Source organism: Strigops habroptila, chromosome 1, assembly GCF_004027225.2.
Source record: "Strigops habroptila isolate Jane chromosome 1, bStrHab1.2.pri, whole genome shotgun sequence".
Lineage (NCBI taxonomy): Eukaryota > Metazoa > Chordata > Aves > Psittaciformes > Psittacidae > Strigops > Strigops habroptila.
Genome location: NC_044277.2, coordinates 15,834,084 through 15,855,638, shown reverse-complemented (window position 1 = coordinate 15,855,638; position 21,555 = coordinate 15,834,084).

Below are 21,555 nucleotides of genomic sequence, written 5' to 3'. Positions count from 1 at the left end.
CTGTTAAAGGAAGAAGAAATGCTGGTATAAATCACTTTGGGTTGAAAAGGTCAGATCTCCCCATTTCCTGGGTGATTACCATAATCCCCAGATTGCAATACAGAAGTCAGCTTTTTTCCTGGCAGGTTTTTTTTTATCCCCAACAATATTTTTAAACACAGCTGAAGCTCTGTTTTCTGCTTGACTCAGTATTGTTGGTTTCTGTTGTTTTTTTAGTAAGCACAGGTTTATAAAATCTTAGACTATTGCCTTAATAAAAATCAGGATAAAAAACCTTGAATCTACTTTGTGCACAGTGCAGTTATATTTACTTGTTTAAATAAAAATTTTTTTCAACAGTTCTCCCCAAATCCCAAAGTAGCAATTCCTTTTGATTTAAATGGACATTCATTAAATAGGAGGAAGTACGCACTACGGAAATGCTTTGTAGAGTTTATGTAGGCAAAATGATAAATGTAATTCTTAGAAAATGAACTTTGTTACTGCTTTGGGATTCCACAAATTGGTACAAAAAAATCCAATTTATAATTCTTTAACAAATTCAATGAAAAAAATCTAGAATCTATGCACATCTGTTTTTATAGTCTCTGATTAATTTACTATAAGGCTCATTCCTAATTAAAATCTTGAATAATTGTATATGATGGATAACACCGTGCATAATATTTCCTGTTCGTTTAAATCAATGATTCTTTTAAATTAGTGATCTGTGGTCCCTAGTATTTCAGTCTTGTTTCTCAGTGGTTTGTCATACATGATAAAGAAAAACAAGGTCATATATGCTCTTTGACAAGCCACATTTAAATTCCTAAGTTGCTTTTCCATGTCTATTGAAACCTATTAATGACCCAGATGGAAAACACTGGCTTAAATAATTACTGTGGCAATGTTTGCAATGTACCTCATACTGAAAGAAGCTGGACATGCTGGCATGGTTCCAGTACAGCAGCTAAACACCTGCAAAAGTTTACATGTGTGAATATTCCCACCACAAAGTGATTTTATTATCTGTTTAAACAGGCCAGCGTGTTTCCTAGTGATTTCTTTTACAAGAAAATATAAGAAATTATTTGTTAGCAACTGCAAGATACAGTAGAGCATCTGGATAAGAACAAGTATCTGCAGTACGCTGCTTGATTCCATTTTATGTGACAGATTAATATATGATGCACTCTGCAGCTTGATATTTTCAGATCTTTGTACATGTGCTGCTTTACCTGTGTACCATTGCTCTTTTCAGAACCGAGAAAACAGTTTTGGCTTTATGTGTTGGATGCCTTGTGTTTTCACTGGAAAGAATGTTTATTCTTTTATTTCCTCACACAACAGTAAGCAAAATAGTCTTCTTGAATTATACCCTTCCATATGTAAACGTACATATATAAAATTGTATTCTTAATTTTGTTCTTAAACAAGTAAAACTACAGATTTTATGCAGGCACAGAAGAATGAAAAATTTTGGGGAAAAAGCTCTCTTCTTAATTGGCACTCTTCCACATACTGTTGGGATTTTAGATTATAGAAGTTGCTAGCTGTAGTTCACGTTTGGGGATCTGTCTTCCCCCCCCCCCCCCCCCCCCCCTTTTTTCAAAAGTTATTGAAAACCTACTGAAAATTTATTTCGAAATTGGAAGGTCCTGGAATCAGACAGCACAGGGAGCCGAAAGATATATCTAGATGATTGACCTTTGAATCTTTAAGCAGCACTGAAGTACTAGAGTAGAAGTTGCTAGATAATGCTGTTCCAGACTGCTAAACAGAGAAGTGACTGTTGATGTCTTTTTTTTTTTAAACAAAAGCTCTAGACTTGCTTAGTCTTATAATGGTTTAGTGGATGTTTTTCACAGTAGGGGATATCTGCTGCAGTAGAAATACCCATTGTTACAACTGTGTTTGGAATTCCAGCAATACATGTTGGTTTCATTAATAAACCTGTTGTCAAATAATATCTGAATAAATTTTCTGGATGCATTCGTGAGTCGAAGCTTAGAAACAGTCTCATATAGTAACATGACTTATTACTCTTATGATGATTGTCTTTTTGTATTTTGATAGCAATCAAAAGGCTCAAGCCAGATCTGCTGAACACTCGAAAATGTATAGGATGAGGAAATTCCCTGAAGATACTTACAACCTGTGTTTTATTTGGATTTAGCAAATAAGCTCAATTGAAAACTGGATTTCCAATAGCCAGGCAAATCAGGATTTGAAATGGAATTTTCAGGAAAATTGTGGAAATGTAATTCTTAGAATTGAGAATTCACCAGATTTTCCAAATGCCTGATAAACATGCTTAAATGTCTTTGAATATTTATTTTAGTGGATACAGTTGTAGTGATTTTCATCAGATAAAACTACGTTTTGCTTTTCCAAAAATATCCATTATAATAATTTTCAGATGTTTCTGGAAATGTGAGACATGGGGTGCTACTGACACAAGTGTCGGCAAGTTTGCCGACAACACCAAGTTGTGTGGTTCGGTTGGTATGCTGGAGGGAAGGGATGCCATCCAGAGGGACCTTGACACGCTTGTGAGGTGGGCCGATGCCAACCTGATGAAGTTTAACCAAGCCAAGTGCAAGGTCCTACACCTGGGTCAGGGCAATCCCAGGCACTGCTACAGGTTGGGCAGAGAAGAGATTCAGAGCAGCCCTGCAGAGAAGGACTTGGGGGTGTTGGTTGATGAGAAGCTTAACATGAGCCGGCAGTGTGCGCTTGCAGCCCAGAAGGCCAACCATATCCTGGGTTGCATCAAAAGAAGCATGACCAGCAGGTCGAAGGAGGTGATCCTGCCCCTCTACTCTGCTCTTGTGAGACCTCACTTGGAGTACTGCATACAGTTCTGGTGTCCTCAACATAAAAAGGACATGGAGCTGTTGGAGCGAGTCCAGAGGAGGGCCACGAGGATGATAAGAGGGCTGGAGTACCTCCCGTATGAAGACAGGCTGAGAGAGTTGGGGCTGTTCAGCCTGGAGAAGAGAAGGCTGCGTGGTGACCTCACAGCAGCCTTCCAGCATCTGAAGGAGGCCTACAAGGATGCTGGGGAGGGACTCTTCCTTAGGGACTGTAGTGGTAGGACAAGGGGTAATGGGTTCAAACTTAAACAGGGGAATTAGATTAGATATAAGGAAGAAGTTCTTTCCAGTGAGGGTGGTGAAGCACTGGAATGGGTTGCCCAGGGAGGTTGTGGATGGTCCATCCCCAGCGGTGTTCAAGGCCAGGTTGGACAGAGCCTTGGGCCACATGGTTTAGTGCAAGGTGTCCCTGCCCATGGCAGGGGGGTTGGAACTAGATGATCTTAAGGTTCTTTCCAACCCTTACTATTCTATGATTCTATGATTCTACTTCAGGTGCACAGCGTAGGGTCTTCAGAGCATCAGGTTAGTATATTTCAATTGTCCAGGGATTTCTGCTTTCCGGGATTTGTGCTCTTCAGGATTTCTGGAAGGAGAAGTGCAACTGGGTGGGAATGGGCATATGTGAGAGATGTTGTGTATGCTGGCCAAGTGACTCATCTTGTATGTAAAGGAAATGGTGGAGATGATAGGAGAAACACTGAAATGGACGAAAATCACAGTTATCCTGCTGCTCCACATCTCATCTGGGTTATGCTAAAACAGGATGCAGCTGAGTGTTTACAACTACTTTTGAATATTTCACACAATGAAAACAATAGCTTCCAGAGGGACACAGATTTCTGCTGAATTATTTGTATATCATTGTGACAGAAACAAAAGGAAAGTATGAACAAATTTTAGTTCTTCCATAATGCTGAATAAAAGATGGTTCATTCTTTCAGAAGAGGTCCCCCCCTCTGGCCTTGCTCTCAAAAAAAACCCCCAAAAAACGAAGCTTTCATTCAAAGCATTTGATTAAAAATGTCAATTGAAAAAACAGGTCTAGAAATGAGAATGTTGCTATGAATACCACCCAATAAAAGAGCATGGATAATCTTCTTTACATTATTTTCATTTCACTGCTGAATTATTAAACAGCAATTTTTATACTGCTTTGAACTTTGAAATAGCATTTTCTGCAATACTTATGCTCTATGGTACACTGCATCAATCAAATCTGCCTGCCACAGATTTCAAATAGCCTGTTGGAAAAATATGGTGATTTAACATGCTGCCTGTACTGAACCACTTGAGACAATTGTAAAGTAGTGAGAACATTTCCATTAAAAATAATTGTCCATTATTGGCTTCCTACTGGAGTTTTGGTTAATTGACAAACAACCAATTGTAAATACTTCCAACATGTAAATATTTCAATTTACATGTGAAATATTAAGGCAGTTTAAACCAGTCCTTAACCCTCTCCCATTCTTCATTTACTTTACTATAAAGTCAAATGAAAACCCATAAATGCAGCTATTGATGAATCAAGGATTCCAGCAATGCTTCTGCTTGATAATAAGTTTTAGAAGTGATCAGTGCAGTTACACTAACATACATAACTATGCCTCAAGGTGCAATCAATCAAGCTCAGATTTGTCAAGTTGAAGAGAGGGTGCCCATCCTTCAGCCAGGTTAATATGTATCTTTCTGCATTGTATGAAATAGTTGCAGGCATGTGGCTGATGTCTGTTTCTCTATAATCAAACTCCTCCTTCTCAGGAACACAAAAAAATTCATTTACAGGTAGGCTACTTTGAATTTCTTCAGTGAGAAGAAGTTTTGCTTCTTAATTCTGTATAATCATAGAGAAGCAATAGTTAACAGTTTAAATGCAGTTCCCTCTGTACTACAACATGGTGAAAGAATGATTTCTCTTGCCATTAGAATCATAAAATCATTGAATGGTTTATGTTGGAAGGAACCTTAAAGATCATCTAGTTCCACCCTCCCTGCCATGGGCTGGGACACCTTCCACTAGACAAGGTTGCTCAAAGCCCTATCCACCCTGGCCTTGAACACTTCCAGTGATGGGACATCCACAACTTCTCTGGGCAATCTGTTCCACTGTCCCACAACTCTCATTGAGAAGAATTTCTTCCTAATATCTAATCTAAATCTTCCCTCTTCTAGTTTAGAGGCATTACCCTTTGTCCTATCACTACATGCCCTTGTAAAACATTAAATACAAAGTAGTTTGAATTGGACATTATCTAAGAATCCCAGTTAAAATAAGAACAAGCAAAGAAATCAGGGCTGCACATCTAGAACTCAGAAATCAAGTAAATAAAAAAACCTCTGTGAAAAATAAGAGACTGACAGCAAATTACTGATGACAGCCCATTAGGAACTGAAGCTATTGTATGGCTGTTTTTACTGAATAAAACTTGTCACTGAGGTGAACCTGACAACAGGGCTGAGCATCTTGTGCATACACTGCTATTTCAGCCTTCATGCTCTTTGGATCAGGTGAACTGGAAGCTATGGGGAAAACAAAGAGTTGGGAAGAAAAAAAAGGGGTTGACAGGGCTGCTGCAAGGCTGGGTAGCTGATATCTAACTTTCTGCCTGGGAACAAGGTAGTGGCGGTAGGTTCAGGAGCTTGGACAACTTTAACCCCACTCCAAGCTGGCATGGGGATTGCAGGAGGGGACTGGGGAACAGTGGGGAAAGGAGGTCAGATGGCTGCAGGCTGAGCAGGTGCCACTGAGGCCTCCGGCAATCAATGGCCGCAATTGCTGTTTTGCTAGCAGGACATGTGATACTTTAGCTGGGCAGAAGGATGCATGACAGAGCTGCCAGATGAACGAGGCTTGGCAAGCTTGAAGGGGGGGATGGAAATCTGAACCCTGCAGCTAAAATCGGGGAATGAGTCAAGTCCAGTCTGGATGCAGAACATGGCAAACGGAATTGCAGTTCATTCATTTTTCCGACTAATCTTGTCTTTATAGTGGTTTCATATGTGTGCATTGTTGTTTTATTTTATGTGCCTTCCTATATTTTATTATATAAAACATAATAGTTTTAACTAGCTCTTAATGTTAGAAATTGTAGAAGAAAAGACAACTGTAAATCTCAAAAGTATTCTTATTTTGCACAGGAAACAACCTTGCAATTTTTATTTTTTTTTAATAAGAAAAGCATGGAGTTTTCTTATATAAGCATCCACAAAAAGAAGTGAAAAAGAGAGACCCATCTTTCTAAAACCAGTATGTATAAAATCAAGTTTCTAATTTCTTACCAATGTTAATGTGAGTTGGGTTAAATAGCACCTAAAAACAGATATTTCAGCAAAACCTTATGCAGCTAGTTTTAGAAATCTTGGCTTAAGAAGAGTATAACATATGCATTCATCCACCATTAGTGATTCTGGCTTACTGAATTGGTTGGACACAGTGGCAGATTTCTGCCTTGTCAGCACTTGAATTTGGAGGAGGCATTGCTAGAGATGTGGTTTTACATAGCCAGGAAATAAAAAGACACTCAAACGGGACTTCATATCCTGTTTGTTCTGTTTCATTCGAAACAAATTTTCAAACTGTCGATTGATTAAAGATAATCAGTCTGCTGGACTACTTTATCTGACTGTATTTTGCTCTGACAACCATATAAATATAAAATTTTGCAGAAGAGTAGAGGGTTTTGGATTTGACTCTCAAAGTTTGTATTTCATGCCCAGTGATTCATCAGTATTTTTGTGAAGTTACGATCTATTATATTCATGCAATATAGAAAGTTAGCTACAGAGATATGTTTTCTGAGCTCTCTTCAGACTTGCATTTAAAAAAAAATAAAAAAAATATTATTGTAAATACATATATATATTATTACTGAATTGTAATTCAAGGGTAGATCTGTTCATTGAAAAAGAATGGCCAGACTACTGTGAAATGAGAGCTGTTGCATGTAGCATTTTTTCATGAAAATGTATTAAATACATTGTGCAGTGATGCCAATTCACTATCTTTGAACTCTTTGGATGCAGTTTGGTTTGCATTTCTAAATATTTGGGAAAAACAAAAAAAAAGAAAAAATCAGAAAATTTCTTTAACATTTAATATCTGCATAATGTCTGTGGTTCCTTTTTACTTTATTAAACAGTGGCTTCTCTAAGACCTAGTTTATGTGGGATGTTTAGAACACATCTTATGTCAGCTACAGACTTCTCTGTGCAACAAGCAAATTGGTCTACCCAGTACTGGATTTTCCCATTCTATGAAATGGAGATAATACTTTTCAATCCCAGAGTTCTTTTTACAAGAATAATTATTAACAGCAGAGAGGAATGCAAATATTATAATGTTGAGAGCACTGTAAATAAATTGCTACTGTGTATGAAGGGGTCATGATGATATGTCTTTTCACAACAGTCTGTTGTCTGCTGGGTAGAGTTTGCCTTGTGAAGTACTTTTTGAATGCTGACAGAGTGTACTGCAAAGATGTACATGTGAACAACCTACGTGTGAATAGTTTGAACCGTACAACTAAGCAAGCAGGAAGAACATTGTAAGTATGAAATTTATGTATGAGTACTTCCTCTTACGAAACACTAGAGTGGGGAAATGAGTAAAGAATGAAGCAAACAGAAGAAAAAAAAGAGGATAATTATCTATGAAATAAAACCCCTATAGATTATGAGGATGTGGTAGAAAAGAAATATCAGTGACTGTGATAAGTAAAAACGGCTTTAATAAATAAATGTATTAAACAGTTCAAAGTAGAATGCAAGACCAGCAGAGATAAACAAAATAAGCATTAACCTTACTGAAACATGCAAATGCTCAAATAAATGGTAAAAACATCCTAATGCATGAATATGTAAAAAATATTTCAAAAAGGAAAAAAAAATTAAAGACCTGGAACAGTCTGAGGAAAACTTAATTAAGAAACAAGAAAACATCTGGAACATGGATATATCATATTGCATAGTATTTGGTAAATTTTAGTTCACATTGTTACTAGTATTTTCTTATTTCGTAATTGAAGAAATATTTTTATCAGCTTTAGCATCTTTCCAGGGTTTCTTTCATTTTTTTTCTTGAACTTGAAGGAGGTGACAAAATCTAATTTTTTTCTAGTCAACAAACAATATTGTGAAAGATGAAAAGAAAGTTAGTGAAAATATTTGATCTGCATTCTTTTAATTTAACCTTGCACAAGTTTCAAAATTACAAAAGTAAAAATTAGTACAATTTAAAAATGAAACATAAATTAAAAATCAACAAGGATCAAAAAGGAAAAAAAAAATCCATTAAAAATTTCAAAATTTGAGATTCAAGAAAACCAATCATTTTCATACTAGTAGTTCAATGTTTTTCCAGCTGTCAATTTTCTGATGAGAAAATATATTGTCAGAAAGACCCTTGCCAGCAGTAATAACTAGTTTTTGTGATGTTTTAGAAACAGATTGTGTATTTTCAAAAATGGTTTTTATCTTATTGTATCTTTTGTGCAGAATCCAGTCCAGTGACCTGATTAGTACTTCTGGATTCTGTTGTAATGGCAAGTTCTGAAAAGAAACTGTGTAGTTTTAATGGTTCCAGGAGCTATTTTTCTCATTATAGATTGGGCTTCTGTAGCCAAACACATAGTCCCTCTGTCTGTAAGCAACTTAAACAATAGCATATATGCATAGATGAGTGGTAAAGAAATTTGAATTTATGTGTGAACACAGAGGTAAAAACCCCAGAAACCCTGTGCTTTATCTATTTTGGAGGCCTCATTTTTGGCTTTTAAAATTTCATTTTTCATTTATCTTTGATTGAAAAATTTTACAGGAAGTTTGCAAACTTATGTGATCTGGTAATGATTTACAGGTTTTTGAGGCTTCATTTTGCAAATACAAAGTTTCCCTACTTGGAAAAGTGGAGAAAAAAGACACAGAGAAAAGTAATTTAAGAAAAGGATAAAAAGAACAGAGAATGGCAAGTATCATATTATTTAGTTCTTCTTTCCACAATGATCAAATTTTGTAGATGACTGGTGTTTCATTTTATCTCAAATGAGAAACTTACTCGACATGCAATTTTGGGTAAAAAAAATAAATATTACATTCTATATTTTGATATTCTAACATGTTTTCTTGAATACTCTCCTGAAAACTCAGTCTTTCTTTCTTTTCTCTAATAATTTCTAAAACAAAAGTCGAGAAAGGCTGCTTAAGCTATATATAGTGACCGTTCATATCCACCTGTTTAAAACAGAGATGTTTCCTTAGCAGTAACATTAAAGACAGAGTAGGAAATCTTGCTGTAATACTCTACAGGCTTTCTTTCCTCTAGAAACTGTATTGAAATGTTCAGTTCTCTTTTCTCTGTCATCCATTGGATCAAATCTGCTCTTGCTTTGAGATCCAGGTTTAAAATCTCTCAGATTCTGTCTCCAGGTTCTTACTCTCTGTCTTTTTTCCTTCCTTTCTGTAAAGCCTTCAAGATTTAAAGTTACCACATGTTGTAAGTCCTGTGTAGATAATGCTTAATACCTTTGAACATGGCAAACTGTTTAGTTAAAGTGTTAAAGTATGAACATAAATTAAATACTATATAGCCTTGCTACACTAGGCTTTCAAAACAAACTTGCTAAAATGTTATATCACACATCTCATATCTAAATCCTAGACAATGACTATATATTGCTGGTACCTATTTCCTTTTTCTCTTCTGCAATTACATGTAAAAGCTCCACCCTTTTTCATCACTCTCTCTTTCCTTCTCTCCTTGTGCTTTTTTCCCCTTCTCACACTCCCTCTGTTACTTTCTCCTCCCTCTCCCTTTCCATCTTGCTCACCATCCCTTCCCCCTTACTTTTTTTCCTGGTGGGCAAATATACACAGGTTCCACCTTGGTACTTAGCTCTTTCAAGAAGCCTTCAATGGGAATTGTTCCCCACTTTGTGTGGTGTAGGTCATGGCAAACCCTGCTTCAGATGACTGGTTTACCATAGCTGTTTGGGTGAGTTTATACAAGTCACTTGAATTCCTGGAATTCCTTCAGAGCTTTTCTGAGAATTCTGAAGTGATTATTCATCAGTTCATGCTCAAGGATGCATAAAAAGGCAAGAGAAAGCCCTAGTATTGAACTGTGGAGTAGATGTGAAATAACCACTGGATTACTCAGAAGTGACAAAGACTTTTGGGGAATATCTGCATTCAGTGTTTATTTAGAGAATTATAGAATATAACTATAGTAGCGGTAGGGCAAGACACAGCTGTTTATTCAGCTTCCAACACAAGCTTTTTTTGCAGTAACCTGCTCTGGTTATGTTATTCTTGGTAATCAAATTGTTAGTTTAAAGCCAAGACGAGTATGTTGACAAAAGTTGTAACACACTCAGATAATCTTTTTCTGTCATAGTCCTTGAATGACTGGACTTTTTTTCACACATGGTAGTATAGCACGTGCGAAAGTGTTATCTGTCCTGACTTTCTCAGCTCTTCTGTTTTGTATTGACTATTTATTTGACAGTTTCTATGTGAAATAATAATGAGGAAAGGCTAGCCACTAACAGTAGAAACATGGTTAAGATTCACATTTTCTGATTTTTATTTTTGCAAGTTAATTAAAGCTTAGCGCTACAAGCTACTCTTTTAATTATTATTATTGTTCTTAAATATCATGGAATCATAGAATCATAGAATAGTAAGGGTTGGAAAGAACCTTAAGATCGTCTAGTTCCAACCCCCCTGCCATGGGCAGGGACACCTCACACTAAACCGTGTCGCCCAAGGCTTTGTCCAACCTGGCCTTGAACACCACCAGGGATGGAGCATTCACAACTTCTTTGGGTAACCCACTCCAGTGCCTCACCACCCTCATAGCAAAGAACTTCTTCCTTATATCTAATCTAATTCCCCTGTTTAAGTTTGAACCCATTACCCCTTGTCCTACCACTACGGTCCCTAAGGAAGAGTCCCTCCCCAGCATCCTTGTAGGCCCCCTTCAGATACTGGAAGGCTGCTATGAGGTCTCCACGCAGCCTTCTCTTCTCCAGGCTGAACAGCCCCAACTCTCTCAGCCTGTCTTCATACGGGAGGTGCTCCAGCCCTCTTATCATCCTCATGGCCCTCCTCTGGACTCGCTCCAACAGCTCCATGTCCTTTTTATGTTGAGGACACCAGAACTGTATGCAGTACTCCAAGTGAGGTCTCACAAGAGCAGAGTAGAGGGGCAGGATCACCTCCTTCGACCTGCTGGTCATGCTTCTTTTGATGCAACCCAGGATACGGTTGGCTTTCTGGGCTGCAAGCTCACAGTGAAGCCGGCTCATGTTAAGCTTCTCATCAACCAACACCCCCAAGTCCTTCTCTGCAGGGCTGCTCTGAATCTCTTCTCTGCCCAACCTGCAGCAGTGCCTGGGATTGCCCTGACCCAGGTGTAGGACCTTGCACTTGGCTTGGTTAAACTTCATCAGGTTGGCATCAGCCCACCTCACAAGCGTGTCAAGGTCCCTCTGGGTGGCATCCCTTCCCTCCAGCATACCAACCGAACCACACAGCTTGGTGTCGTCGGCAAACTTGCTGAGGGCGCACTCAATCCCACTGTCCAGGTCACTGACAAAGATGTTGAACAGGACCAGTCCCGACACCGATCCCTGAGGGACACCACTCGTTACTGTTTTCCAACTGGCCATCGAGCCATTTACCACAACTCTTTGCATGTGGCCATCGAGGCAGTTCTTTATCCACCGAGTGGTCCATCTATCAGATTGATGTCTCTCCAATTCATAGACAAGGATGTCGTGCGGGACAGTGTCGAACGCTTTGCACAAGTCCAGGTAGGTGACGTCAACTGCTCTGCCGCTGTCCATCAGTTCCGCGGCTCCATCATAGAAGGCCACCAAATTGGTCAGGCAGGATTTCCCCTTAGTGAAGCCATGTTGGCTGTCACCAACCACCTCGTTGTTTTTCATGTGCCTTAGCATGTTTTCCAGGAGAATCTGCGCCAAGATTTTGCCAGGCACAGAGGTGAGACTGACTGGTCTGTAGTTCCCCTTCTTGAAAATCGAGGTTATATTACCGTTCTTCCAGTCATCAAATAAAAATTAAATATGATTAATAATGCACTAAATAACTTTTTTTCCACTTTCCCCTCTCCTTTTTAAATGGGAGAATGCCCTAGGGCTCACATGTACAGCAATATCTTCCCTGTTCTAACAGTCAGATCTAAATTCATTGTATTTATCTCCATTCTTACCATCTCTTTTAGTGGGAACACTGTCTTGTCTGCTGGATAAGAAAATAACAAAAACTCTCAGTCAGGAAATAAAATCAGTTGTTTAGGGCTCAATATTTCAAGGAGATTGCTTGTGGCTCTACAGGAGCTCATTTGACAAGTTTGAATATTGCATTACAAAACATTTGCTAAAGGAATAATGTATTTCAGCTTTGTACTGGAGGAGAAGGAAATGCAATGGACCTTGCAAACTCATTTTCACATTCATATGGACACACCACAATTTAACCTTGCACAATTTTCTCACTAGTGCTTCATCTGCAGGAATCCAGGTTTTTCAGTGGCTGTTTTTTGTGAACCAATCTAGGAATCTGGCTGACAGAATCTCAGATCTGTATAGTTTAATGTCTGAGTTACAATGGATATTCTAAGGGAATTGCTGAGGTATTAACAATTTTAAGACCAGGGTGTTAAGACTTAAGAACATGCATATGATTGCTCTAGGAAAGACTTCTGTGGATCCTGTTTAAGTTTGAACCCATTACCCCTTGTTCTATCGCTCTTCATCATCAGGGACTGTATTAATAAGACAAGGAGTAATGGGTTCAAACTTAAACAGGGGAGATTTAGGTTAGATATAAGGAAGAAATTCTTTACCGTGAGTGTGTTGAGGCACTGGAACAGGCTGCCCAAGGAAGCTGGAATACCCCATCTGTGGCAGTGTTCAAGGCCAGGTTAGACAGGGCCATGAGCAGCCTGGTCTACTGGGAGGTGTCCATGCCCATGGCAAGGGGGTTGAAACTAGATGATCTTAAGGTCTTTTCCAACCCAATCCATTCTATGATTCTATGATTCTATGATTCTATCCTTCTGGAGTAGGCTCTGGTTATTCTTCTACTCTTCCCACGTAGATCCATTTATTCGGTGTCTCCGACAGGCTGTTTGCTCTGCTAAGAATGCACCAACCCATCTAAGACAAATAGAGATCACAAATATAGTGTTAGTGATCAAAGGTAAATGGGAGCTATGATACAGTAAGCAAAGGTATGTGGGGAAAGAGGAATTAGTTATTTTTTATAGAAGTGGAATAAGGATACCACAATCCTCAGTGGTACGTGATACTTTAAATATGCTTGTGGGACATTCAGTTGTGTGAAGTGATTTATCTGGATGGTCAAGGGGTCTTCCAGTTAGCATCAGCACGTGCAGTGCTTCCACTTGCTGTGCCAGTGATATAGTTGTTGTGGTACAGTCTCAATATTATTGTAACTGCATCTCTCCCTGCCTTGATTATGTGTGTGACAAGACTCATCAATCAAACCGTGATATCTCTTTCAGTTGGTTTATAGCTATAATTGTGTTCTATGTGCTTATTTTAATTTACATGCTGTCAGCTGGGAAGAAGAACAATTTAGAGTTATTGCTGTAGTCCTTTACAGTGGTACCAAAGGATCTAACCTGTACTGCCTTCCACTACCTGTGAAATCAATTCTTTCTTTATACTTCTAGTTTTCCTGTGGGTTTTTTTTTTAATATTTTTATTCAGTTAAACTAAAGGGTGAATCTTTGTATTCTTAGTTATGAAATAAAAATTCCATGATAACTCAAACTGTGAAGTGGGGTTCCTAACTTACTTAACTGTTGTAAAATAAAGTTTACATTGCTTTGTATAGCAATCACCTAATATGGATGACTTTTTAAAAAATCAGCACTGTGTTGAAACAGGTTTGTATGCCAGTCACTACATCTTGTCATAAAAAACATAGAATCATAGAATCATAGAATCGTACGGGTTGGAAAGGACCTTAAGATCATCTAGTTCCAGCCCCCCTGCCATGGGCAGGGACACCTTGCCCTAAACCATGTGGTTCAAGGCTCTGTCCAACCTGGCCTTGAACACTGCCAGGGATGGAGCATCCACAACCTCCCTGGGCAACCCATTCCAGTGCTTCACCACCCTCACTGTAAAGAACTTCTTCCTTATATCTAATCTAAACTTCCCCTGTTTAAGTTTGAAGCCATTACCCCTTGTCCTACCACTACAGTCCCTAAGGAAGAGTCCCTCCCCAGCATCCTTGTAGGCCCCCTTCAGATACTGGAAGGCTGCTATGAGGTCACCACGCAGCCTTCTCTTCTCCAGGCTGAACAGCCCCAACTCTCTCAGCCTGTCTTCATACGGGAGGTGCTCCAGCCCTCTTATCATCCTCGTGGCCCTCCTCTGGACTTGCTCCAACAGCTCCATGTCCTTTTTCTGTTGAGGACACCAGAACTGTGCACAGCACTCCAAGTGAGGTCTAACGAGAGAAGAGTAGAGGGGCAGGATCACCTCCTTCGACCTGCTGGTCATGCTTCTTTTGATGCAGCCCAGGATACGGTTGGCTTTCTGGGCTGCAAGTGCACACTGCCGGCTCATGTTAAGCTTCTCGTCAACCAACACCCCCAAGTCCTTCTCTGCAGGGCTGCTCTGAATCTCTTCTCTGCCCAACCTGTAGCACTGCCTGGGATTGCCCCGACCCAGGTGTAGGACCTTACACTTGGCTTGGTTAAACTTCATCAGGTTGGCATCGGCCCACCTCACAAGCGTGTCAAGGTCCCTCTGGGTGGCATCCCTTCCCTCCAGCGTATCAACCGAACCACACAGCTTGGTGTCGTTGGCAAACTTGCTGAGGGCGCACTCAATCCCACTGTCCATGTCGCCGACAAAGATGTTGAACAGGACCGGTCCCAACACTGATCCCTGAGGGACACCACTCGTTACAGGTTTCCAACTGGACATGGAGCCATTTACCACAACTCTTTGCGTGCGGCCATTGAGCCAGTTTTTTATCCACCGAGTGGTCCATCTATCAAATTGATGTCTCTCCAATTTAGAGACAAGGATGTCATGCGGGACAGTGTCGAACGCTTTGCACAAGTCCAGGTAGATGACGTCAAGTGCTCTGCCCCTGTCCATCAGTTTCGTGGCTCCATCATGCTAAGACATAGTCAGTTTCAGAATGAGAAATGAAAATGTCATAAACACTTTTTTTCATCAGTATTTGCACGGTCTTTAAAATGAAGTTGTTTTAGTTACACATTCATTGCTTTGATTATATTTGTACAGCCACGCTTATTGAGTTTCCCCAAAACAAATTATGAGGTTACATATGTGCAAATTAACTTAATTATGTATTATGTTGATTGGCACAACTAAAGGGGTGGAGGGTTTTGCGACCTCTTATGAATGCCTTCTCTTAGAGACTGTAATCTGACACAACCTTACATAGTTAAACATGCATAGAGAACGACTGTGCTATGAAAGAACAGTAGATGAAAACCATGAAGTACAAATGATATTGTATTAAATCCTACTCTTCTGCCATATCCAAAACAGTTTATATAAGTTTTCTATGATTATTTCTTGAAAATAACAGACTATTTTCTTGAAAATATTGACCATATTTACCTCAGTCATAGAAATTACATCTGTGAAATGTCTGACTGGATTTCAGTTTCCTTTACTGATCGTGTTCATCAGCAAGCATGAATTCAATCACTGAAGTCAAAACAGCTAAACAAATTTGTACCAGTTTTTGTTCTTAATATTTTAGCTATGAGATTTCACTTGCCCCACAGCAGTTTTGATGACTAGTACATCATTTCTGGGCTGAACAAATTATTTTTTAAGACATATCTTTCTGATTTATTTTTTTTTTACATTCTACACTTATTAAAACTCCTACTTCAAGTAGTAAATGCTAATACAGTTAACCACACGTACATACACTTCCACACATGCAATTTTCTTTTTTTTTTAATATTAGAGAACCACATTATGCATTAAGTATTTTAAAAGTATTTTTTTGGTGGTTAAGAAATACATTTTGCATTTGTCTTTTGCAGTCTTGTCCCTCTGAAGCTTCAGATAAAAGATTTCTATTAACATCTCTAGAAGACTTTGAGGGTAAATTTCCTAAACATTACATTAGAGATGCAAGATTATTTTTTGATGGATTTTACACACTTTTCTCCAGCACTGTGTTAAGCATTTGTCCAACAAAATTTATTTGCTAAATAAATATCATAGAACATGTATGTTGATTTGATATCAATATTACTTGCAGTATATAATATTTATGTAACATACACAAAAAAACCCCAGCAGAATTTACATTGTAGGCTCTTTTTTGTGTTTTAACTCTCTCATTAATCCACAGCATTTGAAGCATGTGAGTACATGTGTTTTGAATGCAGAAGGGACTGATTCAGCTAAATTAACTCTGAACTCATCTTGAAGCTGATCACTCCAATATGAGAGATTCTCAAAGCAGAAAGCTACTTGCAGAATATGCCTGACCTGCTGTATCAAGACAATTCTATAGACTTTCGGTGATCATTTATTTGGCAGAAAAGTAGGAACAGTAGTGGCAGAGGAGATGAAAAAGGGTGTGCTGGATTCAATAGCCCACAGGAGCTACACTTCATTACAGACCAGGCAGTTATGGACTGCAGCATAGGATTTTGTGTGTTGCACATGATCTGTGATTTCTTCAGGTACTTAGGAATCATTTTAACCATTAGTCTCCGGGATGTGATACTGGGAAGCCATATGCTTTCCACGGTTCTGAATGAAACTCAAATTGTATATTTTTATTTTTTTTTTTCCCAAGGAATAGAATCGATTTTAATATCCCCCAAAAAATGCCCAGTAATCATGTTTACATGGAAATGGACCATATTGGCTCTGAAGAACAACCAGATATAGGGGGGTTTGAAATACACAACTCATGTTTTGGGCAAAACTGAGAATCAGTCTAAAATAAAGAAGATTTTTTATCTTTCAAATATGAATATAGAATCATAGAATCATAGAATAGTAAGGGTTGGAAAGGACCTTAAGATCATCTAGTTCCAGCCCCCCTGCCATGGGCAGGGACACCTCACACTAAACCATGTCGCCCAAGGCTCTGTCCAATCTGACCTTGAACACTGCCAGGGATGGAGCATCCACAACCTCCCTGGGCAATCCATTCCAGGGCTTCACCACCCTCACTGTAAAGAACTTCTTCCTATTATATCTAATCAAAACTTCCCCTGTTTAAGTTTGAACCCATTACCCCTTGTCCTACCACTACAGAACCTAATGAAGAGTCCCTCCCCAGCATCCTTGTAGGCCCCCTTCAGATATGGAAGGCTGCTATGAGGGCGCCACGCAGCCTTCTCTTCTCCAGGCTGAACAGCCCCAACTCTCTCAGCCTGTCTTCATACGGGAGGTGCTCCAGCCCTCTTATCATCCTCGTGGCCCTCCTCTGGACTCGCTCCAACAGCACCATGTTCTTTTTATGTTGAGGACACCAGAACTGTATGCAGTACTCCAAGTGAGGTCTCACAAGAGCAGAGTAGAGGGGCAGGATCACCTCCTTCGACCTGCTGGTCATGCTTCTTTTGATGCAGCCCAGGATACGGTTGGCTTTCTGGGATGCAAGCGCACACTGCCAGCTCATGTTAAGCTTCTCATCAACCAACACCCCCAAGTCCTTTTCTGCAGGGCTGCTCTGAATCTCTTCTCTGCCCAACCTGTAGCACTGCCTGGGATTGCCCCGACCCAGGTGTAGGACCTTACACTTGGCTTGATTAAACTTCATCAGGTTGGCATCGGCCCACCTCACAAGCGTGTCAAGGTCCCTCTGGATGGCATCCCTTCCCTCCAGCGTATCAACCGAACCACACAGCTTGGTGTCGTTGGCAAACTTGCTGAGGGCGCACTCAATCCCACTGTCCATGTCGCCGACAAAGATGTTGAACAGGACCGGTCCCAACACCGATCCCTGAGGGACACCACTCGTTACAGGTTTCCAACTGGACATGGAGCCATTTACCACAACTCTTTGCGTGCAGCCATCGAGCCAGTTTTTTATCCACCGAGTGGTCCATCTATCAAATTGATGTCTCTCCAATTCATAGACAAGGATGTCGTGCGGGACAGTGTCGAACGCTTTGCACAAGTCCAGGTAGATGACGTCAACTGCTCTGCCGCTGTCCATCAGTCCATGGCTCCATCATAGAAGGCCACCAAATTGGTCAGGCAGGATTTCCCTTTAGTGAAGCCATGTTGGCTGTCACCAACCACCTCGTTGTTTTTCATGTGCCTTAGCATGTTTTCCAGGAGAATCTGCGCCAAGATTTTGCCAGGCACAGAGGTGAGGCTGACTGGTCTGTAGTTCCCTGGGTCTTCCGCCTTCCCCGTCTTGAAAATGGGGGTTATATTACCCTTCTTCCAGTCATCAGGAACTTCACCTGACTTCCAGGATTTTTCAAATATGATGGACAGTGGTTTAGCAATTTCATTCGCCAGCTCTTTCAGGACCCATGGATGGATTTCATCAGGTCCAATGGACATGTGCACGTTCAGGTTCTTAAGATGGTCTCGAACCTGATCCTCTCCTACAGTGGGCCTAAGGTCTTCATTTTCACAGTCCCTGCATTTGCTTTCCAAGACTTTTGTGGTGTGGTCAGAGCATTTGCTGGTGAAGGCTGAGGCAAAGAAGTCATTACGAACCTCAGCCTTCTCCAAATCCATGGTAGCCAGTTCTCTTGATAGCTTCTGGAGAGGGCCCACGTTGTCCCTAGTCTGTCTTTTATTTGCTACCTATCTATAGAATCCTTTCCTGTTATCTTTTACATCCCTTGCCAAACTTCATTCTAGCTGGGCCTTAGCTTTCCTAACCTGGTCCCTAGCTTCCCGGGCAATGCTCCTATATTCTTCCTAGGCTGCCTGTCCTCGCTTCCACCTTCTATAAGCTTCTTTTTTCTCCCTAAGTTTCCTCAGCAGCTCCTTGTCCATCCATGGAGGTCTCCTGGCCCTCCTGCTGCACTTTCTTCTAGTCGGGATGCAACACTCCTGAGCACGTAGCAGGTGATCCTTGAATATCGACCAGCAGTCTTGGGCCCCGCTGCCCTCTAGGACTATATCCCCTGGAACCTTACTAAGCAGGTTCCTGAAGAGGCCAAAATCTGCTTTCTTGAAGTCCAGGGCAGCGAGTTTGCTGCATGCTCTTCTCACTGTCCCGAGGATCTCGAACTCAACCATCTCGTGATCACTAGAGCCAAGGCTGCCCTGGAGTGTCACATTTCCAACCAGTCTCTCCCTGTTGGCGAGCACGAGGTCCAGCATGGCACCTCTCCTTGTCAGCTCCTCTGTTGCTTGAAAGAGGAAGTTGCCTTCCACACAATTGAGGAACCTCCTGGATTGCTTCTGCCGGGCTGTACCGTCCCTCCAACAGATGTCAGGATGGCTGAAGCCCCCCATGAGGACAAGGGCCTGTGAGCGTGAGGCTACCCCTATCTGTCTGTAGAGCGCTTCATCCACAGAGTCCTCTCGATCAGGCGGCCTGTAACAGATCCCCACCGTAATGTCCCCCGTTGCTGTTCTCTCTTTGATCCTGACCCACAAACACTCTGTTACCTCATCACCCATCCCCAGACAGAGTTCCATACTCTCTAGCCTATCACTGACATAAATAGCAATGCCCCCTCCCCGTCTGCCTGGCCTGTCTTTTCTAAACAGCCTGTAACCTTCCATTCCAACACTCCAGTCATAGAAGCCATCCCACCATGTTTCTGTGATACCAATGACATCGTATTCCTATAGCCTTGCACACATCTCTAATTCCTCTTGCTTGTTCCCCTTACTATGGGCATTTGTATAGAGGCACCTTAGCTGAGCTCCAAATGAAGCCGACTCAATGGCTGGGGCAGCTGGAACATTTCTACATCGCTCCAAGCACTTATTACAGGTGCTGGCAACTGACCAGGAGTGTTGGGATGGATCAGTGCTCCCCTCCCCCAACACATCTAGTTTAAAGCTTTCTTGACCAGCCTGGCAAGCCTGCTACCAAAACAACTCTTCCCTTTCTTTGTCAGACCAGCTCCACCAGCCTCCAGTAGACCTGGCCTGCCAAACTGAGTCCCATGTTCTAAGTAGCCAAACCCCTGACTATGGCACCACCATTCTAACCATTTATTAACCTGCCAAATGCGCCTAGCTTTTTTAAGGTCCTCCCCTTTGTCCTGGAGAATTGATAAAAAATTTTTTTTTATCTGAGCTCCAGAGCCCCTAACCACCTCTCCCAGGGCTCTGTAGTCCTTCTTAATTTTCTCCAGGCTACTGCTATCTATATCTCTAGCACCCCTTCTACTATGACCCGCCACTTTTTCCTGGAGGCACCAGTAGCGATCCTCTTTACTGGTGCATCAGCAGGGTGCTCATTAGGTGTGGTGGGTGCTTTCTCATTAGCCCCCTGCAGAACTGTAAAGTGGTTCTCGGTGCGGACATCAGATTTAGGAGGATGTCCCTTGTCTTTAATTGTCCTCTTCCACCTTTTTTTGTTGTTTTTTTTTCGTTACTAATTCCCAGCTTCCTGGGTTGCTGCCCTCCTTCTTTCCTATATGAGCAATGCTGGACGTTTGCGGTCCCTGTACATTTTGGGCCTGGAGCAAGCAGCCCAGCTTCCTCTCAGCTTCCCTGGCATCTTTTAGCTCTCCAACAGCCTTCCGCAGCTCAGCCACCCTCTGCAGGAGGACCTCCACTAGGGCGCACCGAGTGCAGCCCTGCCCATTGTGCACTCTCGCCTCAAGAGACCAGTCGAGGCACTCTCTACACTCCGAGGTCTGTGCCGCAGCCTCCCCTCTCATTGGCTCTGTCTGGGTGCCTACGCTGGCCACCGCCGGGGCAGAGCTCCCAGAGCAGGCCCTGGTCCTGAGGCGAGTGCTCACCATCCCGCTCGCTCTGCCTGCGCGAACTGACGTGCCACGCCCTATTTGCCCGCTCTGTTTGCCACGCTCCTAGTCACTCGCGTCCCCTGGGATGGGTTTTTACCTACTGAGGGCTGGTGCCATCACTCCTGGCGCCGTCCCCTGTGAGTCAGCTGCTCGTGTCAGCTGAGCTGCCGGCTCCTGGGCAAGTCCTGTCGAGGACTTGAGGCTCCCTCGGTCGCTCTTCCCGCTCTGAACTGAGGCTCCTGGACACTGTGCTTCCCCCCACTCTGGTGTTAAAGGCGTCCTCTCTGGAGATACTCACCTTGGCAATTGACCGTTAGTGGTCGATGATGACCCTTTTGAATCTGCCACCGTCACTAGGTTTGTTCCACAGCTGAAGTCACTGGTCAAGAAAATCTGCAGTGAAATGTCAGGATTTTCTGATATCTGCTTTGTATGACACATTTGAGTTGCTCTGTAGGATCTGAACATATCTGAGCTAAAGCATAAATTGTTTAATAGTTAAACTCTCCCATCTATTTTCTTTCCTCTTCTGCTGTCCAATTTCCTAGAGGATGAAGCTGAAGCGATGAATTCAGCTGGAGAACACCTGGACACTTATGGCTTGTGTTCATTTTCATGTGAACAAAAATCAATACAAGTTCTGTCTAAAATATTCTGGGAGAAAAAACCCCAATGGATTGTTAACCAAATTTCAAATAAAAGGTGCATTGTCAACTTGCTAAAATCAGC